This window comes from Hemiscyllium ocellatum, chromosome 17, assembly GCF_020745735.1.
Source record: "Hemiscyllium ocellatum isolate sHemOce1 chromosome 17, sHemOce1.pat.X.cur, whole genome shotgun sequence".
Taxonomy (NCBI): Eukaryota; Metazoa; Chordata; class Chondrichthyes; order Orectolobiformes; family Hemiscylliidae; genus Hemiscyllium; species Hemiscyllium ocellatum.
In genome coordinates this window covers 6,132,364-6,155,340 of record NC_083417.1, presented here as the reverse complement: position 1 = coordinate 6,155,340, position 22,977 = coordinate 6,132,364, and the positions used below count along the sequence as shown (strand labels likewise).

The following is a 22,977-nucleotide window of genomic DNA, read 5'->3' as shown; positions in this document are numbered from 1 at the left end:
TCCAACAGTGGCCTAACCAATGTCCTGTACAGCTGCAGCATGACCTCCCAACTTCTATACTTAATACTCTGACCAATAAAGGAAAGCATACCAAATGTGTACTTCACTATCCTATCTACCTGTGATTCTACTTTAAAGGAACTATGACTTCTTCTCTTTCAAGTGTTTATTCAGCTTTCACTAAAATGTTTTTAGGAGTATCTAATTAGTAGAAGCTATCCCAACATGGGGTGTCATGATGGCTCAGTGGTTAGTACCGCTGCCTCAAAGCATCAGAGATCTGAGTGTCTGTGACTGTGTGTGGTTTGCACATCCATTATGCTAGTGTTTTTTTTTCCCAGGTGCTCTATTTCCATAGAATCCCAACAGCATGGAAACAGGCCATTCATCCCAACATGTCCACACCAACTCTCAGAAGAGTATCCTCTTCCTCCCACCTTATCCCTGTAACTCTGCACCCCTACAAGGCCAATCCAACCAACCTATACATCCCTGGACACTATGAGCATTTTTCCTCCTACAGTGCAAAGGTGTGCAGGCTAGGTCGATTAGCCATGTGGAAAATGTAGGGTTACAAGCTTAGGGTAAGTGTTGGTGGAGAGGATTGCTCTTCAGAGAGTGAACTTCATGGGCTGAATGGCCTGCTCCTACCCTGTAGGGATTCTATAAGTAATAGTGAGGGAGGCGGGTCATTTTCAGGATGGGGAGCTAGTGGGGTGCCATGGAGATCAGTGGTCAGACTATAATTGTTTACAAGATATATTCGTGACTTGGATGAGGAAAGTGAATGTATGAAAACTAAGTTTGTAGGTGACATAAAAGTATTTGAGAGGACAAGTGATGATGACGACACAAAGAGTCTGCAGAGGGATAAAGAGCTCTGATCTCCAGCATCTGCAGTCCTCACTTTCTCCTTGCAGAGGGATAAAGACAGGTTAAGCAAGTGGAAAACCATGTGGCAGATGGAATATAACATTCAGAAATGTGAGCTTATGCACTGTAGCAGGAAGAATAAAATGCTGAATATTGTTTAAGTGGATAAAGATTGCAGAAAACTACACAACAGCAGCTTTCAGGAGTCCTTGTGCATAAATCACAAAAAACTAGCATTGAAGTTCAGCGAGTAATCGGGAAAGCAAATGGAATGTTGGCCTTTATTTCAACAGGAATGGAGCTGAAAAATAGGGAAATCTTGCTAAAATGATAATCGGGCACTTGTCAGACCATAGTTGGAACACTGTGAGAGCTTTATCTCAGGAAGGATACTCAGGCATTAGAGGCAGCCCCAGTAGGAGGTAACGGCTCAATGGCATTATCACTGATTGATTAATCCACTCACCTAGGTAACGTGCAGGGGGCCTTGGTTCAAATCCCATCACAGCAGATGGTGGAATTTGAATTCAATAAACATCCGGAATTAAAAGTCTGATAATGATCATAAACCTGGTTTATTGATATCGTTTTAGAAGACTACTGTGCTATGTATAACTCCGAACCCCCAGCAATGTGGCTGTCTCTTAAGTGCCTCTGGGCAATTAGGGATGTGCAGTAAGTGTTGGTCCAGCCAGCGGTGGTCACATCCTGTGGAGTGAACAAAACAAATTCCAGAGAAGTTTCATTAAGCTGATATTAAATATGTCTAATGAGCAGACGTGGAATCAATTTGGCCTCAGGAGGAAGTGAGGACAGCAGATGCTGGAGAGTGTGGTGCTGGAAAAGCACAGCAGGTCAGACAGCATCCAAGGAGCAGGAGAATTGATGTTTTGAGAATAAGTCCTTCATCAGGAGTGAGATCCCTCATTCCTGATGAAGGGCTTTTGCCCAAAACATTGATTCTCCTGGTCCTCAGATGCTGCCTGACCTGCTGTGTTTTTCTAGATATAGCCCCATTATTAGAGTTTAGAAAAATGGCTGGAGTATATGTAAGATCCTTTGAGGACTTGACAGAGTTGATGGGAGAGAGTTGTTTCACTTGTGCAAGAGTACGGGAACAGAGGGCATACTGTCAGGGTAAGGATCGCACATTTAAGACAGAGATGAGGAGGAGTGTCTTCTCTCAGGAGGTAATGAATCGGTGAACTCCTTACTGCAGAGGATTGTTGAGATGGGATCATAAAGTATATTCTATGCTGAGATAGACTCATTTTTCAATCAACCAGGGAATCAAGATTATGGGGAAAAGGTAGAGCAGAAGGCCATGATATTATTAAATGGTGAATCAATGGATGCAATGGTCTATTTCTGCTCCTATGTTTTATTGTATTCATTTTAACTGTACCCTTTGAATAATAAGTTCCACACTCCTCCCAGTCTCAAGATAAGGAAGTTTCTCCTGATTTTAATTCCACCTGTATTCATGGCTATGTCATACCAATAATAATCCCCAGTTTTGTTCACTTCCAAATACCTTCTCTTGATATTTATTTTGAATACCCTGGGGCGGCACGGTGGCTCAGTGGTTAGCACTGCTGCCTCACAGCACCATGGTCCCAGGTTTGATTCCAGCCTTGACAACTGTCTGTGTGGAGTTTGCACATTCTCCCCGTGTCTGTGTGGGTTTCCTCTGGGTGCTCTGGTTTCCTCCCACAGTCCAAAGATGTGCAGGTCAGGTAAATTGCCCATATTGTTAGGTGCATTAGTCAGAGGGAAATGGGATTGGGTGGGTTACTCTTTGGAGGGTCAGTGTGGACTTGTTGGGCCGAAGGGCCTGTTTCCACACTGTAGGGAATCAAATCTAATCAATAATGTCTATCATGCTGCCCTTCATCCTTCTCTTTCTGGGAACCAAGACTATTCAGTTCTCCCTGATAGTTAGAATGTCTCTGGTGTCATCCTTGTTAGTCATTTATTTTACATGTTCACTGGTGTATGAAGCCAAGAGGTAGCAGGAGTGTGGGTACAACAGCCAACAACATTACCAAAGCAGCTTCCAAACCTTAGTTCTCCTGTGATTGATTCAGATATCCCTGGCACTCCCGCCAGCCCAGACGGTGAAACAGGTCAGTGCTACAGAACTGTTTGTATCTGCTGGACATTTTTTTTCCAAAAGTGTTGGATCTCACACACATACAGGGAACGAACAAAGCAGACAGGAATAACAATCTGCCTTTCTAGAACATTGTTACGATAGCTACAAGTCCCAGGGCAACACTGCCACCAAACAAAATCTGACATGGGAGTCACATATTTTTTAAAACCTATTTTCTAATCAATCTGCTCAGAGATGTTACGACACACCTCTGGAACAGATAGTACTTGAACTCTACCCTTCGGCCTCAAGGGTAGGAACGCTACCACTGTGTCACAAGAGTCCTAATGGAGTCCCATTTTTTTTCAATATCCTATTTTTCAATTCAACCTGTTCAGAGATTTTATTACATGCCTCTGGAACAGGTCGGACTTGAAACAAGGCCTCTTGGTCCAGGGGTAGGGACACTACCACTGCAGAACAGGAGCTCTAATGGGGTCACTTAAGATTTGAAAGGATATGGAGAACAGCAAGTTTAATCGTTCACCATCACCTCTGACTGGACCATAAATGATCCTGCAGTCATCTGCTAAAGCTTCCCAATATTCCTGTAAGATGGAAGGTAATCCCAGCCTCTTTACTCTCTTACACACTGTCTTCTCAAACCCCTTTCTCTATTTCCCCCCAACCCATCTACAAAATCTAGGAGCTTATGAGCACCTGTCAGTCATGCAGACAGGAATCATCCAATCAGCTGTCTCTACACATCCCTCCTTTCCACCCATCATAGAATCCTTACAGTGCAGAAAGAGGCCATTTGGCCCAGCGAATCCCTACAATATGGAAGCAGGTCACTTGGCCCAACAAGTCCACACTGACTCTCCGAAAAGTAACCGACCCAGACCCATTCCCCCTACCCTATTATTCTACATTTATCCCTGACTAATGCACCTAGCCTACACATCCATGAACACGATAGGCAATTTAGCTCAGTCAATTCACTGGCCTGTTCATCTTTGGGATTGTGGGAGGAAACCTGAGCACCCTGAAGAAACCCATACAGACACAGGGTGAATGTGCAAACTCCACACAGACAGTCCGCACCAACTCTACAAAGAGCTTCCCACCCAATCCCCATAAGTCCACATGGGTTTTTTTACCATGCCTAACCCACCTGACCATGGGGAGAATGTGCAAACTCCACATAGACAGTCACCCAAGGCTGGAATTACCAGGGTCCCTGGTGCTGTGAGGCAGCAGTGCTAACTACTGTGCCACCGTACTGTCCCATTTTTTTTGATTGCTTTCTCCAATCCCCTGCCCTAGTCCTGAACTCACATCTTTCTCGAGCTTCCCTCCTATACCCTGACATGCCATCACCGGGCTAACTTTGTTCATCTCTTGTTCCCTTGATCCTATTCCCATCAGGAATTACTTAACACTTTCTCCTGGTGACTTCATTAGCCAAACCTGTTCATGGTTCTTGTTCAGATGTTAGCCTCTCTTCTTAAAATCTCCCTTTAAATGTCCTCAATCTCTCCTTTTAAAAGATTGGTAAAAATTGGAGGTGTAATAGATAGTGAAGAAGGTTACCTCAAGGTACAACAGTACCTTGATCAGATGGGCCAATGGGCTGAGGAATGGCAGATGGTTTTTAATGTAGATAATTATGAGGTGCTACAGTTTGGAAAGGCGAATCAGGGCAGGACTTATACACTTAATGGTAAAGTCCTAGGGAGTGTTGCTGAACAAAGAAACCTTGGAGTGCAGATTCATATTTCCTGTCACAGTAGTGACAGGTAGATAGGATAGTGAAGGTGGCGTTGATACACTTTCCTTTATAGGTCAATGCATTGAGTACAGGAGTTGGGAGGTCATGTTGCAGCTGTGCTGGACATTGGTTATGCCATTTTTGGAATACTGTGTGCAGTAATGGTATCCCTTCTATAGTAAGCCCATTGAGGCCAAACTGGAGGAATAACACCTGATATTTCCCCTGGGGAGCTTACAGCCCAGTGGCCTCAACATTGACTTCATCAGCTTAAAAGTCCCTCTACCCCCAGCCCTATCTCATGTCCAGCTCTCCCCCTCCTCCTCACCTCCCTGACTTGACCATCTTCCTACTCCCCAATTCACTCCACCCTTCCCACTCACCAATCACAATAGCCCCTTACCAGCATCCACCTATCACTGCCCCACATACTCTTACCACAGCCCCATTCCCCACCCTCTATTTTCTTCTGGGCTCCCCTCTTCCTCCCCAGTCCTGACGAAGGGTTTTGGCCTGAAACATTGACTTTCCTGCTCCTCAGATGCTGTCTGATCTGCTGTGCTCTTCCAGCCTCACATCTATTGACTCAGACTTCCAGCATCTGCAGCCCTTACTGTCTCCAACATAAAGCTGGGGCAATCTGTCAGAGTGCAGGAACATATTTTTAAAAGACTAAAGAATATTGGAAAAGGCTCGGCTTCAGAAAACTGAGCAGCTGCCAAGAAAAGTTAAGTTGTTGTGATTTTTATGCCCTTGTCGCAGACTCTGAGTCTGGTCAACGTGAGATTGCAATGTGCTGGACCATTCTCCAGTATCTGCACAGCCTTTAGGCAAAAACCAACCACTGATGGGCCCCAGCACCACGTTCACTGCCAATTTATTGACAACTGCTGCCTTTCATAACCTCAGTGCACCTGGATTGAATCAGTTTTTAACGTACAATCAGTGCTGTAATGCTGAAAACATACAGGAAGCTCACAAAGAGAACAATCATGACCATGAGAGGAAATGCAAGTTAAATTGGCAAAACGATGAAGGAGATGCAAGAAGTTAGGACCAAGAGTGTTTTTTGTGCCTATGTCCTGAACAAGCAAAGACCGGTTCACAAAGCTCGTGATAAAACGTACTAGATTCTGGGTTCTTTACATGGAAGCAGAAAGGAGAAAAGCCAAAATAGTTAAGATAAAACATCTCCTTAACCCCAAGTGGAATATTGTACCCAGTTCTGGGAACCACACTTCAGGGAGGACATGAAGTCTTTGGAGAGGTGCATGAGAGATTTACTAAAATGTTTCTAGGGATGAAGCATTCCTGTAGTAACGCACAGACTGGAGAGTTTGAGACTGAAAACTAGGAGAGGTGTTTATGGCCATGAATGGTCCAGAGTGTTTAAAACACACTGATTCTAACTGCTGAAACACTCCATGAGAGGACACAGATTTAAATTACAGGCTAAAATGTACCAGATGAAATGGGATTGTTAGTTCAGATCAGGAATATTCTGCTTGAAAGGGTAGCAATTGTCATATTCACAAGGGAATTGGATTAACAGGTCAAAACTCCAAAGAGAAATGGGACTGACCAGATAGCCCTTCAGAATAGTCAGTGCAGAATCAAACTGCATCATCATCCAACTCAATGTTAATCTGCTTTTCATGGTGCTTGGTTAAGAGATGCATGTTGCATCATGGAGATCTCTCTGCAGTTTTTCCAAATTGGTTCTATTTACCTTCTCCCAGAAAGCTGACAGAGCTTTGGTTTTAATTTCTTATCTAGAAGATAGTGGCTATGACATTGCAGCACTATGTCAGTGCTGCCCTGGGAGTGTTTACATGCACATCAAACTCAAAATCACTGATAAAATCCAGAAGAACTGCAGCAGCTGGAAATCCAAAACAAAAACATGTTCGGTCTGATTTGTCTCCGCAGACCTGCTGAGATTTTCCAGCAATTTCTGCTATTATTTCAAAATCATTGATCCTTTACTAAATTCTCTTCAAATTGTATTAATTGCATTAAACATTTAACCGTGGACTAAGTCCCAGCCAGACCAGCTATTATGTCAGTAAACTATTGAGTTTAAAATTCTATCCAGCATTTTTCAATCACCTTGTGTACCAGCCAAACCAGTCAATCCCATTTCACAATTCCAAGAACAGGTTTCATGGTGGCACAGTTTAGGTTATCATTATGCAGCAATAATGCCAGGGACTTAGGTTCGATTCCAGCCTTGGGCGACTGCCTGTGTGAAGTGTGCACATTCTCCCCGTGTCTGTGTGGGTTTCCTCCCACAGTCCAAAGATGTGCAGGTCAGGTGAATTGGCCATGCTAAACTGTGGGGTTATGGAGAGAGGTTGGGATGCTTTTCAGAGGGTTGCTGCAGACTTGATGGGCTGAATGGCCTCTTCTTACACTCCAGGAATTCTATGGTTTGAACTTAGAACCTGTGAATTACCAGTTTTGTACCAGAACCACAAGATGTTGGCCTAGTTTCTGACATGACCTTGCCTATAAAAGCCTATGACTTTTATCTTTATTCTTCCATGGGATATGGGCATCACTGGGAAGGTCAATCCTTTCTTGCCTATCTCTAATTGCACTTGAACTGAGTCGCTTGTTCAGCCATTTCGAAGAGCAGACAATAACAATCGTATTGCTGCAGGTCTGGAATCACACATAGGTCAGAGCAGGAAAAGACAACAGATGACTCAACCAGGTCAGCTTCTTTATAATGACAGTTTCATGAACATCATTACTGAGATTAACTTTCAATTCCAGATTTTATTACCTTGAAATTAGTTTCTAGTTTGCTAAAATGAAACAAACAGCTGCATTCACTTCCGGTCTCCCTGCTATAGGAGGGATGCTGTGAAACTTGAAAGGGTTCAGAAAAGATCTACAAGGATATGGCCAGGGTTGGAGGATTTGAGCTATCAGAAGAGGCTGAACAGGCTGGGGCTGTTTTTCCTGGAGCATCGGAGGATGAGGTTTATCAAATGGGGAGGGGCATGGATAGGGTAAATAGACAAGGTCTTTTCCCTGAGATTCCAAACTAGAGGATATAGGTTTAGAGTGAGAAGGGAAAGATATAAAAAGGATCTGAAAGGCAATGTTTTCATACAGAGGGTGGTGCGTGTATGGAATGAGCTGCCAGAGGAAGTGGTGAAGGCTGATACATCATATTTAAAAGGCATCTAGATGGGTATATGAACCGGAAGGGTGGAGAGGGATATGGGCGAAATGATGGCAAATGGGACTAGATTAAGTTAGGATATCTGGTCAGCATGGACGTGTTGGACCGAAGGGTCTGTTTCCATGCTGTATGACTCTACAACTGCGGATGCCAGAAAACAGAAACAAAAACAGAAACTGAAACTGCTGGAGAAACTCACCAGGTCTGGCAGCACCTGTGGAGAGAAAGTAAAGTTAATGTTTTGTGTTGAGAATTGCACTTCTAAAGAATGGGCATTGGGCTGTAAATGTTATTTTTGTTTCTGTTCCCGCAGAGAAGCTGCCAGACATGCTGAGCTTTTAAATCCAATTCCTGTTCCTGTCTCTAGATTACCTATACTGTGATATTACCACAACATCACCATCTCCTCACAGCATTATCCCCAAGTGCCACATGAACGCCAGTATTGAATCTCCTGGGGTACAGGACAGGAAGATGTGAGATTGACGATAGGGTGGGACCCGTGTATGATGTAAAAAATAGTACAAGACTTTCTTGTCCTTTGGCACAAATTACTATGATTTCTCTCAATCCTGCATTCCTATGTTCTTATTGGTTTGTCTAACCACCCATTGTGTTATGAACCACTCATGTTCAAAGTTATAGTAGGGGGCAAGTTCGTATGACAAACTATTACCATACACCTTAAAATTAAACTTAAATTTGAAAAAAGATAGAGATTAAATACAACAGAAGTTGCTGGAGAAATTCAACAAGCCTGGCAGTAGCTTTTATTCATTCATTCTTTGGATGTGGGCACCACTGGCTGGACCAGCATGTACTATGCATTCCTCATTACCCTGGAGAAGGTGATGGTGAGTTGCAACTAAGAATTACCAGCGAATGCTCATCCAGCCAGCAATGCCCACATCCTGTGAGTGAATGAAAAGCAATCCACAGAAAGAGAAACAGAGTTAATACCGAGTTCCAATATTTCTCCTGAAGCAGAGTCATACTCAACTCGGAATGTTAACTTTGTTCCTTTGATTTGATTCATTGTAGTCACATGTACCTAAGTGCAGCGAAAAGCCTTGTTTTGCAAGCAGGACAGGCAAAAAAAAGGACATACAGATATAGAGTGCTCAGAAGAGTGAGGTATACAAGGTTACAGCTGCACAGGAGCTGCACAAAGCAAGATCAACATTAGATTTGAAGTTAGAGAGGTCCATTCAGCAGTTTAATAATAGCGGGGAAAAAATGGTCCTTGGACTTATTGGTGCCTGTTTTCAAACTTCTGTATCTCTCTCCACAGTTACTGCCAGACCTGCTGAGTTTTGCCTGTAGCACATTCAAATTTTATTTCCAGCATTGACAGCATTTTGCTTTTATGTTAGAAGGATCGGAGTTGTGTTCAAGTTCCCTTTAATCAAACACTTAGTCCTTTCTTACACCACTTCGAATTAAGCTTTTGATTATTTATTCCAATTCTTATCTCTGTCCTGACGGAGAACGCTTTCTTGACAAATATTTCTCAAGCCACCAGAAACTCCAATGGCATCAAAGTGACTAAATATCCTTCCAGAAACACTGGTCCAATTTCCACTGGAGCGGAGAATTTAATTCATGTTTGTTTTTACATTACGGAGAGTTTTGCTAGTGTGAAGACCGAAAATTACTCCCTCTAATTACATGAGTCAGTTGAGGAGGAATCAATTTATAAAGACGCCACTCAGATGGTGAGGTGGGTGGTTGAGGAATGGAACTTGTTACAGAGAGGAAGGTTGAGGTAGTGAGGTCATTGAATCTTATCCAAGAGACAAATTATTAAGCCTTTGGGCCAGAAAGCAGCTCCAAGGCTGGCCTTTGCAAAATGGGGGTCAAGAGGAACATTCTGTGTATTGAGTTCGGAGGCCACCATGACCAACAACCCCCTCTCTTGGGTCAACCATTTCCCTCCACTTCTGTTCTCACTGTGGAGTTCTGATTATTTAAAGTCTCGAAATGAGAGTCACAGTGGGAACAAGTTAGGGAAGAACTGCACTCGGAGCTACGAGGAAGGAGCACAGCAGTGGGATGGTTGTAGTCAAGACAAAACAGACAGAGGCTTTGAGGATGGAGGCATCACTGGCTGGGCCAGCATTTATCACCCATCCTTAATTGCCCCAGAGTAGATGGTAGTGAGCTACCTTCTTGAACTGCTGCAGTCTTCCACACACGGACCTCAGAGTTCTTCACTGCGGCAGGAAATATTACAGAGAAGTTTCTGTACAATACTGTTAGAAAAGGATTTTGACCCACTGACTGTAAAAGAACACAGTCATATACTTCCAAGTAAGGATGGTGAGTGGTTTGGAGAGAGATGTGCAGGTGATAGCATTTCCATGTACTTCACAACTGAATTAACTCAACATAATTGACACAAAACTTGAGAAACTGTGAGCAGGACAGTGTAGAATTCCAGAAGGCTGTAACAAATTGGTGCATCGGGTGGATAGGTGGCAGAAAATTCAACACAGGAAAATGTTAGGTGATGGACTTTTGATCAGAAGAACATTGGAAGCTAATATTAAATAGGGGGGGTACCATTCTGAAGGGGATGCAGGAGCAGAGGGACCTGGGTCGATATGGGCACAGATCAATGAATGTGATAAGATAGTAGAGGCTGCATTCCTGATGAAGGGTCCTGCCCGAAATGTTGACTCTCCTGCTCCTCTGATGCTGCCTGACCTGCTGTGTTTTTTTCCAGCTCCACATTTTTATCGAATCTGACTTTCCGGTGTCTGCACTCCTCACTATCTCCAAGCAGCAGTAAATAAATCAAACAGTGTCATCAGCTTCATTACGAGCGGATCAAGTACAAGAGCAAGGAAGTGCTGTTGAATCTTGTATCTAAGACAATTGTTAGATGTCAGCTGAGTATAGCGTACAGTGGTGGGTGCCACATCATCAGAAATATGTGAATGTATTGAGAGAGGACAGAAGTGATTGACAAGAATGGTTCTAGGAATGAAAACTTCAACGATGAGATCAATTGAAGAAATGGGGAGTGGTCTCCCTGGAGAGAAGGTGGCTGCGAGGAGATTTGATTCAGGTTTTCAAAATCAGGATCAGGCTGGACAGAGTAGATGGGGGAAGCTGTTCCTACTCATACAAGGAACAAGCACAAGAGAGACATAGATTTAAAGTGATCTGCAAAAGAAGAAAAAATGAAGTGAGGAAAAACTTCACTCAAGTGAGTATTTAGGGTGTGGAATGCACTGCCTGGAAATGTGGTAGATGCAGGTTCAACTGAGGTATTGAAGAGGGAATTGGATGGTTATTTGGGTAGAAATGTTATCCAGGGATATGAGGGAAAAGGCAGGAGGTTGGCACGCCGTTCTGATGCTTGTTTAATAAGCTGGTGCAGGTTTGATGGGCCAAATAGCCACTTTCCATGTCATCGCATGTCTGAGATGATTCTCTCCTATGCATTGTTGTCTTCAATAGGTGATGCCTGATGTTGACTCTGGGTTTGTTCAACAATGAAGGCATCATCTCGTTCCTGAGCTCAATTGTTATTGTTACTGAACACACACACACACACACACACACACACACACGGAGAGAGACAACCCCTCCCATTGATAGAGCTTTCAATCCTCCTGATGTGTTGTTTTTAAACTGCTGGCAGAACAGGGAGGATGAGAAACTTTTCCAACCAGTTTCTGGTCGCCTGTTACTCGTTAAACAAATAGTTTAGTGAAACCGCAGTCCAGTGGGTGCAGCAGACATGCGAGTGAAACTAAACAGGAGACATCTTAGTTCAAAAACACAATTACTGTAGCTCATTCGGAGGCTTTTACATAGCGACTCAAAAAGCTTAGGAATTCTTTGTAATTTTTTTTGCTGTCAATTTGGTAACAGGAATCCCTTCCTGTTTTTTTGACTCATTCTCTTGCTCATGCATGTTCTTCCCAGAGAACATAGAACATAGAAAAGTACAGCACAGAACAGGCCCTTTCTGTTGTGCCGAAGATTAATCTTAACGTAAAATAAAATAACCTAACCTAAACACCCCTCAACTCACTGCTATCCATGTGCATGTCCAGCAGTCGCTTAAATGTCCCCAATGACTCTGTTTCTACCATCACCGCTGGCAAATCATTCCATACATTCACAACTCTCTGCATAAAGAACCTACCTCTGGCGTCTCCTCTATATCTTTCTCCTAATATCTTAAAACCAGAACCCCTCATGCCAGTCAATCCTGCCCTGGGGAAAAGTCTCCAGCTATTGACTCTATCTATGCCTCTCAATATCTTGTATACCACAAAGATTTAACACAGTCCATGGGCTTCTCTCTCACTCTCTCCAGTTTCTGACTCTGCACTTTCTCACCCTGTGGGGGCGAGAATAAGGAGCTGACCGACTTGGAGAAAGCAACTGAACTCCTATCCCGCTCTCCACCTATCCTAACCCCATGGAAAAGTAGCCGAGTGCTCGCCCTTGCTACCTCTAATTCAGAGTCTCGGCTGGCAGAATGGGGATGGAGTGTCTCATAGAGTCACTGTGCCCTCTAGTGACTGCTGCCGACAGTGGATGGAAAAAGAAATTTGACATCAGATTCCACAGACATTCCTCCCTCCCTCCCTCCCCCATCCCATCTCTCCTCCAGTCCAACTCTCCCCCAGTCCCCCCCCAAAAAAATCCTGTACTCGGTCCTTTGCTTTCTACACCTCCTTCACAGAGAGAGGCAAATCTTGCAATGGACCAACCAATCTCACACTCCCCACTCCCATTGTCCAACAAGACAGTGAGGCGCTGGGGCTGGAGGAGGAGGAGGGGATGTTCAATAGAACAGTATTTTTTTTGGCAGTTTACAAAAATAACAATGAAATGTGTTTAAGCCAGCATTCTCTGGCGCCTACGTTAATAACTGAAATTATATGTCTAATAAAAACTTAAGACAAAGTCCATCTCCGACCTTACACCTCTTACTCAATGGGTTTCTGCTTATCTTCTGTCGTTTGCTTTTTTTACTGTTGCTGTGCTATCCCGTGTCACAGAATCCATCAGCACTGAACGAAACCATTCGGCCCATTTTGAATTCTACCTCATTCTACCCAATTGGACGCCTCTACACACCTCCCCACCCTCCTTAAAGCCTTTAAAATAAAACATTACTCCGATATGGGATCTGAAGAACACTGCTGAATGAACTGGAAGGTGGCTGGGAGAGGAGTTTTTATTTTAACCTTACAAACCGTTTATTTAAAATTGGCTTTAACGCCGCAATCGTTTGCTTCCCAACGTATTTTATCAAAAAGCGATGGGAGTTGGTGAACATTTGACGGCATCTGGGCTGAAGTATTGTGACTTGATTCTAACACTAACATTGGTGTCAACATTTTGAAACCGTTCAGAGTGGAAGCTCAAGATTATGTTGTCACTGTATTTGTGACGGCACGGAGAGACAGGGAGAGGGACCGGCTTCATTTTCTAACACAATAGAGTCTTGTATCATTTGACAGGGACTCCCCAAACAAACCAAAGCTCTGTCTTTGTGTAAATGTGGTCAGTTACAAGCGCCAGATGCGAATGTACTCTGCAGGTTGACTTCCAGGCGACAATAGTTATATGATATTAAGTATCCCCTGTCCGGAGCTAAACTGCACTCCCAGTTAATGCATCGCTACCTTATTTGTTAATTGGTCATCTTTCTCTCTCTCTTTGTTTTCCCCCCTCCCTTTCATTCATAACATCTTCAACGGGCCAGGGTTGGTTTTTATTTTGCTTCTCAAGTCCTCAGAACTTGCAGCCTGTGAATTTCCAGCTCAGGTTTCACATTATGTTCCTTTCTCCGCTCTTCGCCACACTTCTCTCAAAAATAATAATGCATCTCCCACCTCTCTCAATCACATTTCTACAAAATTACACCTCTGTTTTTTTTTAAATTCCCAGCATCTCGCACTTTCCAATGTCTTTTTTTTTCAATGGCACACGCCCACACATTAATCTCTCGGCTCTCCGACATATACCGGTATCCCTGGTAAAAATGTGTTCCTCAAACATCTGCTCCTTTCACCGTTTCATTTTCTCAAATTCCTTCCATTCATAATTCCCCAGTGAATTGCTCTGATCTATCTGCTGAATTTACTTTTCTCAACCTTAATTTGACACTTAACCAACAACAAAAATAACAATCTCCCCTCCAACTCTATTTTGTTTTTCTGTATGCAAAGCTCACCCACCAGCACTAAAAGCCCCTCACAATTTCTTAGCAATCCAGGACACGATGATTCCAATAAGATTGATTATTAGACTCCTAACTTAGCCCCTACTGCAGTCGACAATAGCAATCGATTAATCGTTTGGAATCAAAACATTATTCAACCCCATAACCCTCTCTCTCACATACACACACACACCCCAAAATACAACTGATCGATTATGTACTACACAATCGACCCTTTCATGGCTTGGCTACATAGATCCTGCACTATACACCTTCCAAACCAGAAACAACGTTTGGAAATAGGACCAATGTGATGTTGCATGCTACGGTTTGACTTTCCACTACCTCCCGGCGCAGACCGGGGTGGGGGGGTGGAGAAGGAATAAGGAAGGCAGAGTCCCAGTCCCGCTATAGCTGATTGAGACTGTTGGGGCTGCCTGTTAAAAATTCCACTGTCGTAGCGGTGAGGTTCATCAGAACAGCAAGGGTGAGATGCAATTGCCTGTGTGAATGTGTGTGTGTGTGTGTGCGCGCATCTCTTTCAATATCTAAACATACAAAATAAAGCACACAATTGGTTTTCATGTTAGTTATTCAACAGGAATCATTTTTCAATCAAGCACAAAATTCAGATTAGCCTTTTTGTCTCAATTTAAAACGAAACAGACATGGATTACACTATTAACAAATCATTCCAAAATCTTCTGCACACCAGCACCAATTCGTGTCTGTAAATATTTCTCAAAAAAAGCCTACCTTAAAAAGAGATCAGCTCAGTTACTCGTTTTCAACTGATTGTATAAAAGCAGTTAGCAAATCCTCATTAACTGCACGGGATGTTTCTCTCTCTCTCCCTCTCTCTTTGCGTGGTTATATGCTGGAATGTGTTCACACAGCCGTACAGAGGAGATGCATTTTCTGCTGCTTTTCAAAAGAATTTGCCACAAGGAACCGTCAACGCAGCGGCTGTGTCTGCCTCCGATCCGCACTTCGGTACTCAGGACTAGAGAGAGAGAGGGAGGGAGGGAGAGGGATGATGAGGGTAGATCCAAGAGAGGGAGGTCCACATACGTTCCCCTCCCACACACACACAGAGGCAGACAAACGGCGTTTAACATCTAAAGATGGACTGGGTAATTTACACCGAGCCCAATGACCAGGAGACCCTGCTATTTGGATCTGGCTCTGCAGATACAGAAAGCGGTCTTGCTCTCTCTCTCTCTCTCTGTCTTTGACAACGCTTTTAAATTGGGTTCAACAATCTCACCCAATGAGACGGAGTGAAGTCTTCCCCCACCTCTTTCTCTCTCTCTCTCTCTCCCCCAGGGGAGTCTGCATTCAGAAACATACAGGAAGGAGAGCCTGGTAAACTCACACACACACACACACACACACAGAGCTGCTCAGGAGCTGGGGAAGTGAAAGTGTTCGGGACAAGGCGGGGGGTTAAACAACAAGAGGAAAGCGACAAGTTGTGTTTCGGAAAATCACACACCACTCACGTTCAGCCCCAAAACAGGCATCGCTTTCGCCCCAGAAGCAACACAAATTCTGAACGCTCCCTCTCCCAGGTCTAACCCAGACCCGGTGAGTATTTCTCCCAGATAGAGAGAGAGAGGGGGGAAACACTGAATGGCCGCAGCTCAACGGAGGAAATGACAACTATTCAAACGGCTTTGTCAGAACTTTGGTAGCAAGCTTCTTTTTGTTTGTTCCATCGTGTCTGTATAATTCCTTGTTGGAGTATGCTCTCCGGCTGTGGAAACCTTCACCGTGAGGATCCACGCGATGCCAATTTGGAATTGTCTCCCTGAGATCTCATTGCAAACCTCCCTCCCTCCAACCACACAAAGACTGGCGCACGGATGCAGTCAGGGGTTTTATTTTCGTTAACTGTAAGTGAATCCACATTTGTTTCCAAACGGAAGAATCCTCCCATTTTGGGGAGCTATAGGACTGGCTCTTCTTCCCCCGAATTAGATCATGAACTCTCCAACTGAGCTCGGCCTCAGCTCCATGTTCCCAATCCCTGACTCACCGACCACAGGATGAGAGTTCACGTCCAAAAAAAAATGGCACTCTGAGCATCATAATTCTGCTCCTTTGGGAAGTTCCCTTTTTGTCACTGACTGTAAAAACCAAAGTTACAACTTTCAAACCCTTTCCACCAACATGATGGTTTTACCAAAAAAAAACAATGAATTTTGATGAGATTCATGGCGGGTTCCTCCCCTCAATCTCTGATGAATTTTCTCACATTATCTTCCCAAACTCCTAACTTCCCAAAGTTCTGAGGAAGGGTCACTGGATCTGAAATGTTAACTCTAATTTCTCTCTGTATATGCAGCCAGACCTGCTGAGTTTTTCCAACAATTTCTGTTTTTTACATCTTCCAGACCTGGCCTTATTGCCTTTTCATGGTGCTCTCATGTCTCATCATATTCTCCCATGCACCATCTGCAGAAGGTATTGCCCACTGGTGAGCACCTCCTGGAATTCCTGTGTCAATCACCTTTTAAAGCTCCAATCTATTCTCCCTAATCCATCTTCTCAGAGATGTTATCACACATCTCTGGCTCAGATTGGATTTGCACCTGGGCCTCCTGACCAACAGGTAGGGACACTGCCCCAGCACTAACACCACACAGTTCCTGTCAATTGCCCCCAACATGTTGGGCAGTGGCAAGTTGACAGGAATGTGGAGTTGAGGATGATCAGATCATTGAATGGTGGAGCAGAAATGATGGGCTGAATGGCCTACTTCTTATGGCACATTATTTTGCTGTTAGGGGTACAGATGTCCTGGTGGATGGGGAGGGTCCATGCGCTCAATGTGGTGGTGGGGGGTGGGCGTCGATGTTGTGTGCGAGTGACCTCCTCTTGCTCCTGATTCATATGTTTGGTTTTCCTGTCCGTTCCATCTTCTCCTGGCTGATTACCAAACTTCCACACTCCATAAAACTTCAACCCATTCAAATCTCTGCTGCCTCACATCTTAACTTTTATCACCTCTTATTCCCCAATCCTGCCTCAGTGGCTCCAGGGTCAGCTATGGTTTGACTTTAAAATGCTCACTTGTGCTCTCAAGTCAGAGCACAGTCTTACCCCCTCCCTATCTCTGTAACCTCCTCCAACCTCACAACCCTCTGGGGGTAACTGCATTCCTCCGACTCCCACCCCTTGAGCATGCTGGATTTTAACTGCTTCATGCCTGGCGCCCATGTCATCTACTGCCAAGCTTCTAAACACTGGAGATCTCACCCTGAACCTCTCCATCTCCCAACCTCCTTAAACATGCTTCTTAAATTCTACCCTATTGACCAATCTTTTTGTTACCCATCTTAATATGCAACAAAATATCTTCCGTTACACTCATCAGCGATGCTTTGGGATGATTTATCATGCCTGAGCTATGTTAAAAATGGACATTGTTGCTGCATCAGTAAACATGACCTTTACGGTGTTGGACTGAGATTAAATTCCCATCTGGTTCCCTAATACTCATTTGGGAAGGAAATCTGCAGTGTTTACCTAGCCTAGCCATCATGTAACTCAAGCCAGAAGGGGAAAAATGATTGTAAATCTGGTGAATGAGATATTGTGGCCCAATTTGTCTTGTTTACTTCAAAATGTGACTCCAGTGTGAGTAGTGCAAGTGTTTCTAAGTGTTACCGTTTCTTCGTACTGCTTTTTTCTCTCTCTGGGCACTGCAACACAAACATTCTTGAGCCTGCCCTCTGCTATGCCCTCGTAAACTCAAAATTATTTTGCTACTTTCTCAAGAACAACTTGTAGGGAACAATAAATGCTGGTTTTGCCAATGATGCCCAGATTTCAAAACAAATGTGTTCCCCTCCCCTGCACTAGCCACTCTCACTAACCCACTGTTCTAAAGTGACATGTGGGTCAGCAGTTAGCACTGCTTCAACCCAGTACTAGGGATTCAGGCAACTGTTGTGTGGAGTTTGCACATTCTCCCCATGTCTATTTGGGTTTCCTCCAGGTGCTCTAGCTTCCTCCCACAATCCAAAGATGTGCAGGTTAGGTGATTTGGCGATGCTAAGTTGCAGTAGTTAGGGGAAATGTAAGGGAATGGGTCTGGGTGAGTTACTCTTTGGAGTGTGAGTGTGAACTTATTGGGCCAAATGGTCTGATTCAACACTGTAGGGATTCCAAAGTCTGACTCCTGTTTTGATGCTGGTTAGTTTCCATGGGCAACACCATCACTATGGGAAGTTAAAAGGAATGCACCCTTATTTGAGCTGACCTCAGATTGTAACATGCACCTCTAGTCAATGGGGTTTAGGTCCAACTCTATAGACCCAAACACATCATTCTAGTTGACACTGCAGTGCAGTGGAGGGATGCTGCAGTGGCAAAAGCTCTTCTCTAAAACAACCTCAGTCTTTCTCAGCTAGTGATAGTAAAAGACTGAACTGCATTATTCAGTGGGGGGAGCAACAAAAAAGGAAGAGACCTCAGGAAGGTCGCAAAATACTTTACAGTCCCTGAAAGGGTTCAGAAAAGATTGACAAGGATGTTGCCGGGATTGGAGGCTTTGAGTTATGGGGAGTGGCTGAATAGGCTGAGACTGTTTTCCCTGGAGCATTGGAGGCTGTGGGGTGACTTTATAAAGGTTTATAAAGCCTTGATGGGCATGGACTGGGTGAATAGTCAAGATCTTTTCTCCAGGGTAAGGAGTCATTTAAAGTGCGTCTGGACAGATGCATGAGTAGATGGGGAGCAGAGGGATATATCCTTAGGAATTGGACAATAGGTTTAGACAATGGATTTGGATTGGCTCTGACTTGGAGGGCCGAAGTCTGTAGATTCCTGGGCTGTAGATTTTCTTTGTGCTTTGTAAGTCCAGAACTAGAGGACATGGGTTTAAGATAAGAGGGGAAAGATTTAAAAGGGACTTAAGGGACAACCTTTTCATACAGAGGGTGGTACGTGTATGGAATGAGCTGCCAGAGGAAGTGGTGGAGGCTGGTATGATTACAACATTTAAAAGGCATCTGGATGGGTATATGAACAGGAAAGGTTTAGAGGGATATTGGCCAAATGTTGGCAAATGGGACGAGATTAAATTTAGGATATCTGGTCGACATAGATGAGTTGGACCAAAAGACCTGTTTTCATGCTGTACGTCACTATGACCCTATAACACTATAAATATTTTTAAAGTGTAGTCAGTGTTGTAGAACATGAAATGCAAGAGCCAGTTTGAGCACAGCAAGATCCCACATGCTGTAGTGAGGGGAATGACCTGGTAATCTGTTCTGGCAATGTTGATGGAAGGATAAATACTAGGTCAGATCTTCTTCAAAGTGTGCCATGGAATCTCCTTCCATCCACCCATCTGAGAGAGCAGATGGAATGTGCACAGCAGAGAGGCAGTACCTGCAGTGTTCTCAGAATACTCTGGGTTGTCTACTTAAGCTTCAGGAGTAGAACATGAGCCCAAAGTCATCTGAGGCAAGAAGACAGGCCTCTGAGCTGACACTTTGGACTTCTTGCTGGCATTATCACAGTTCTGCTACATATAGCACCATCCCACCACTTCCCCCGCCCCTAGCTCTTTTGAGAGTCTATAATACTATACGACATAGGAACAGAAGTAGGCCATTCAGCCCATTGAGTCTGCTCCACCACTCAACATCATTATGACTTATCTGATAAACCTCAATTTCACTTTGCTGTGTTTTCCCCATAAGCCTTGATTCCCTCACCAATTAAAAATCTGTCTCTTAGTCTTGAAAATACTTAATGACCCTACTTTGAAAGCCCTCGGTGGTAAAGATTCCACAGATTCCCTCCTCTCAGAGAAGAAACTCCTCCCCATCTCAGATATAAATATGCAACCTCTTATTCTGAGTTTATTCCCTCTGTTCCAAAAGTCTCCCACAAGGGGAGCAAACTCTCTGCATCCAGTTAAAAGTCACACACAGCCAGGTTATAATCCAACAGATTTATTTGGACTATAAACTGGTGTTGTGTGATTTTTAACTATGTACATCCCAGTCCAACACCGACGCCTCTCAATCATCTCCACATCTACCCTGTCAAGTCCTCAAGAATATTAGAGAGTCATAGAGATGTACAACACAGAAACAGACCCTTTGGTTCACCTCATCCATGACAACCAGATATCCCAAACCAATCTAGTCCCATATGCCAGCACCTGGTCCATATCACTCCAAACCCTTCCTATTCATATACCCATGCAGATGCCTTTTAATTGCTGTAATTGTACCAGCCTCCACCACTTTCTCTAACAGCCCATTCCACACACGCACCACCCTCTGCATGAAAAAGTTGCCCCTTAGGTCTTTTATACCTTTCCCCTCTCACCCTAAACCGATGTCCTCTAGTTCTGGACTCCCCCACCCCAGGGAAAAGACCTTGTCTATTTACCTTATCCATACCTCTCAGTTTTATAAACCTCTATAAAGGTCACCCCTCAGCCTCCGACACTCCAGAGAAAACAGCCCCTGCCTATTCAACCTCTCCTGATAGATCAAACCCTCCAACCCTGGCAACATCTTTGAAAATCTGTTCTGACCACTTTCAAGTTTCCTCTGATATTTGTATGCTTGTATGTTTCAGTGCCTCATTCTTCTATACTCCAATGAGCAGAGGTCTACAGTCTACTCATGTTCTCCTTGTAGCTGGGATCAGCCTGGTGAACCTTCTCTAATGCCAGTATATCTTTTGTTAGAAAAGGGGATCTAAACTGCTCACCGTCAGCTTTAAAACGCTCATCGCCAGTTTCAATCCCCTTGAGAATATGAAGTAAATAATGTACAAACTAAGAATAAGGAACGTGGCAAGAAAGGTATCAGTGAAGAACAGCCAATCGCTCCTGAAGTTGATCAATTCTGAATTATTGCTTAAAAATAATCTGGCAGACTGTACAAAAACAAGAAGAGGGTCAAAGTATTTTTTTTGTTTTAAAAACCAAAAGAACTGTGGATGCTTTAAAGCAGAAAAACAAAAATAGAAGTTTCTGGAAAAGCTCAGCAGGTCTAGCAGCATCTGTGGAGAGAAATCAGAGTTAATGGTTCGGTTATCCGATTCGGAGGAAGGGTCTCTGGACACAAAATGTTAACTTTGATTTCTCTTCACAGGTGCTGCCAGACCCGTTGCAAAATTTTTTTTAAATTCCATCGACATTTTTCTCTTTCGAATTGATCCAAAATAAGCAAAGCTTTAAACAAAGTTTGATACATTAACGTACACAACGACATCTTCAAAGGTAGCAATTGGATCACGTGTGCCTTGTCAAACTCCTTAAAGTGTCTTAGTAATGATCCAAAACTCTTTCAAAAACTTGGGTGCAAACTTAGAACATAGAACATTACAGCGCAGGACAAGCCCTTCGGCCCTTGATGTTGCGCCGACCTGTCATACCATTCTGAAGAGTGATTCCTGATGAAGGGCTCTGGCCCGAAACGTCGAATTTCCTGTTCCTTGGATGCTGCCTAACCTGCTGTGCTTTAACCAGCAACATATTTTCAGCATACCATTCTGAAGCCCATCTAACCTACATTATTCCATGTACATCCATATGCTTGTCCAATGATGAATTAAATGTACTTAAAGGTGGCGAATCTACTACCGTTGCAGGTAAAGCATTCCATACCCTTACTACTCTGAGTAAAGAAACTACCTCTGACACCTGTCCTGTATCTATCACCCCTCAATTTAAAGCTATGCCCCCTCATGCTCGCCGTCACCATCCTTGGAAAAAGGCTCTCCCTGTCCACCCTATCTAACCCTCTGATTATCTTATATGTCTCTATTAAGTCACCTCTCAACCTTCTTCTCTCCAACGAAAACAGCCTCAAGTCCCTCAGCCTTTCCTCATAAGACCTTCCCTCCATACCAGGCAGCATCCCAGTAAATCTCCTCTGCACCCTTTCCAAAGCTTCCACATCCTTCTTATAATGCGGTGACCAGTACTGTACACAATACTCCAAGTGTGGCCTTACCAGAGTTTTGTACAGCTGCAGCATAACCTCATGGTTCCGGAACTCGATCCCTCTATTAATAAAAGCTAAAACATTATATGCCTTCTTAACAACCCTGTCAACCTGGGTGGCAACTTTTAAGGATCTGTGTATCTGGACACTGTGATCTCTGCTCATCTACACTACCAAGAATCTTACCATTAGCCCAGTACTTTGCATTCCGGTTACTCCAGCCAAAGTGAATCACCTCACCCTTGTCCGCATTAAACTCCATTTGCCACCTCTCAGCCCAGCTCTGCAGCTTATCTATGTTTCTCTGTAAACTACTACATCCTTCGTCACTACCCACAACTCCACCGACCTTAGTGTTGTCAACAAATTTACTAACCCACCTTTCTACGCCCTCATCCAGGTCATTTATAAAAATGACGAACAGCAGTAGGCCCAACACCGACCCTTGCGGTACATCACTGGTAACTGGACTCCAGGATGAACACTGAGCTGAAAATGTGTTGCTGGAAAAGCGCAGCAGGTCAGGCAGCATCCAAGGAGCAGGAGAATTGACGTTTCAGACATGAGCCCTTCTTCAGGAATCATGCCCGAAACGTCGATTCTCCTGCTCCTTGGATGCTGCCTGACCTGCTGCGCTTTTCCAGCAACACATTTTCACCTCTGATCTCCAGCAGCTGCAGCCCTCACTTTCTCCTCCGGGATGAACACTTCCCATCAACCCCACCCTCTGTCTTCTTTCAGCAAGCCAAACTGCTATATCTCCCACAATCCCATTCCTCCACATTTTATACAATAGCCTACTGTGGGGACCCTTACCGAACACCTTGCTGAAATCCATATACACCACATCAACCGGTTTACTCTCAT

General features: G+C 44.0%; 1 protein-coding gene across 4 annotated transcripts in view; it reads right to left on the bottom strand.

Moving 5' to 3' along the window:
• The window catches only part of LOC132823865 (cadherin-11-like), a 270,392-nt gene that overhangs the window by 234,752 nt on the left and 12,663 nt on the right, over positions 1–22,977 (bottom strand). For 3 of the 4 annotated variants that reach the window (XM_060837935.1, XM_060837938.1, XM_060837937.1), the window contains exon 1: positions 14,882–15,339. The exons of the other annotated variant lie outside the window; for it this stretch is intronic. The gene's annotated coding sequence lies outside the window, so the exon portion shown is untranslated. Of the gene's footprint in view, positions 1–14,881; positions 15,340–22,977 lie in introns of those variants that run through there. 4 annotated transcript variants of the gene reach the window in all.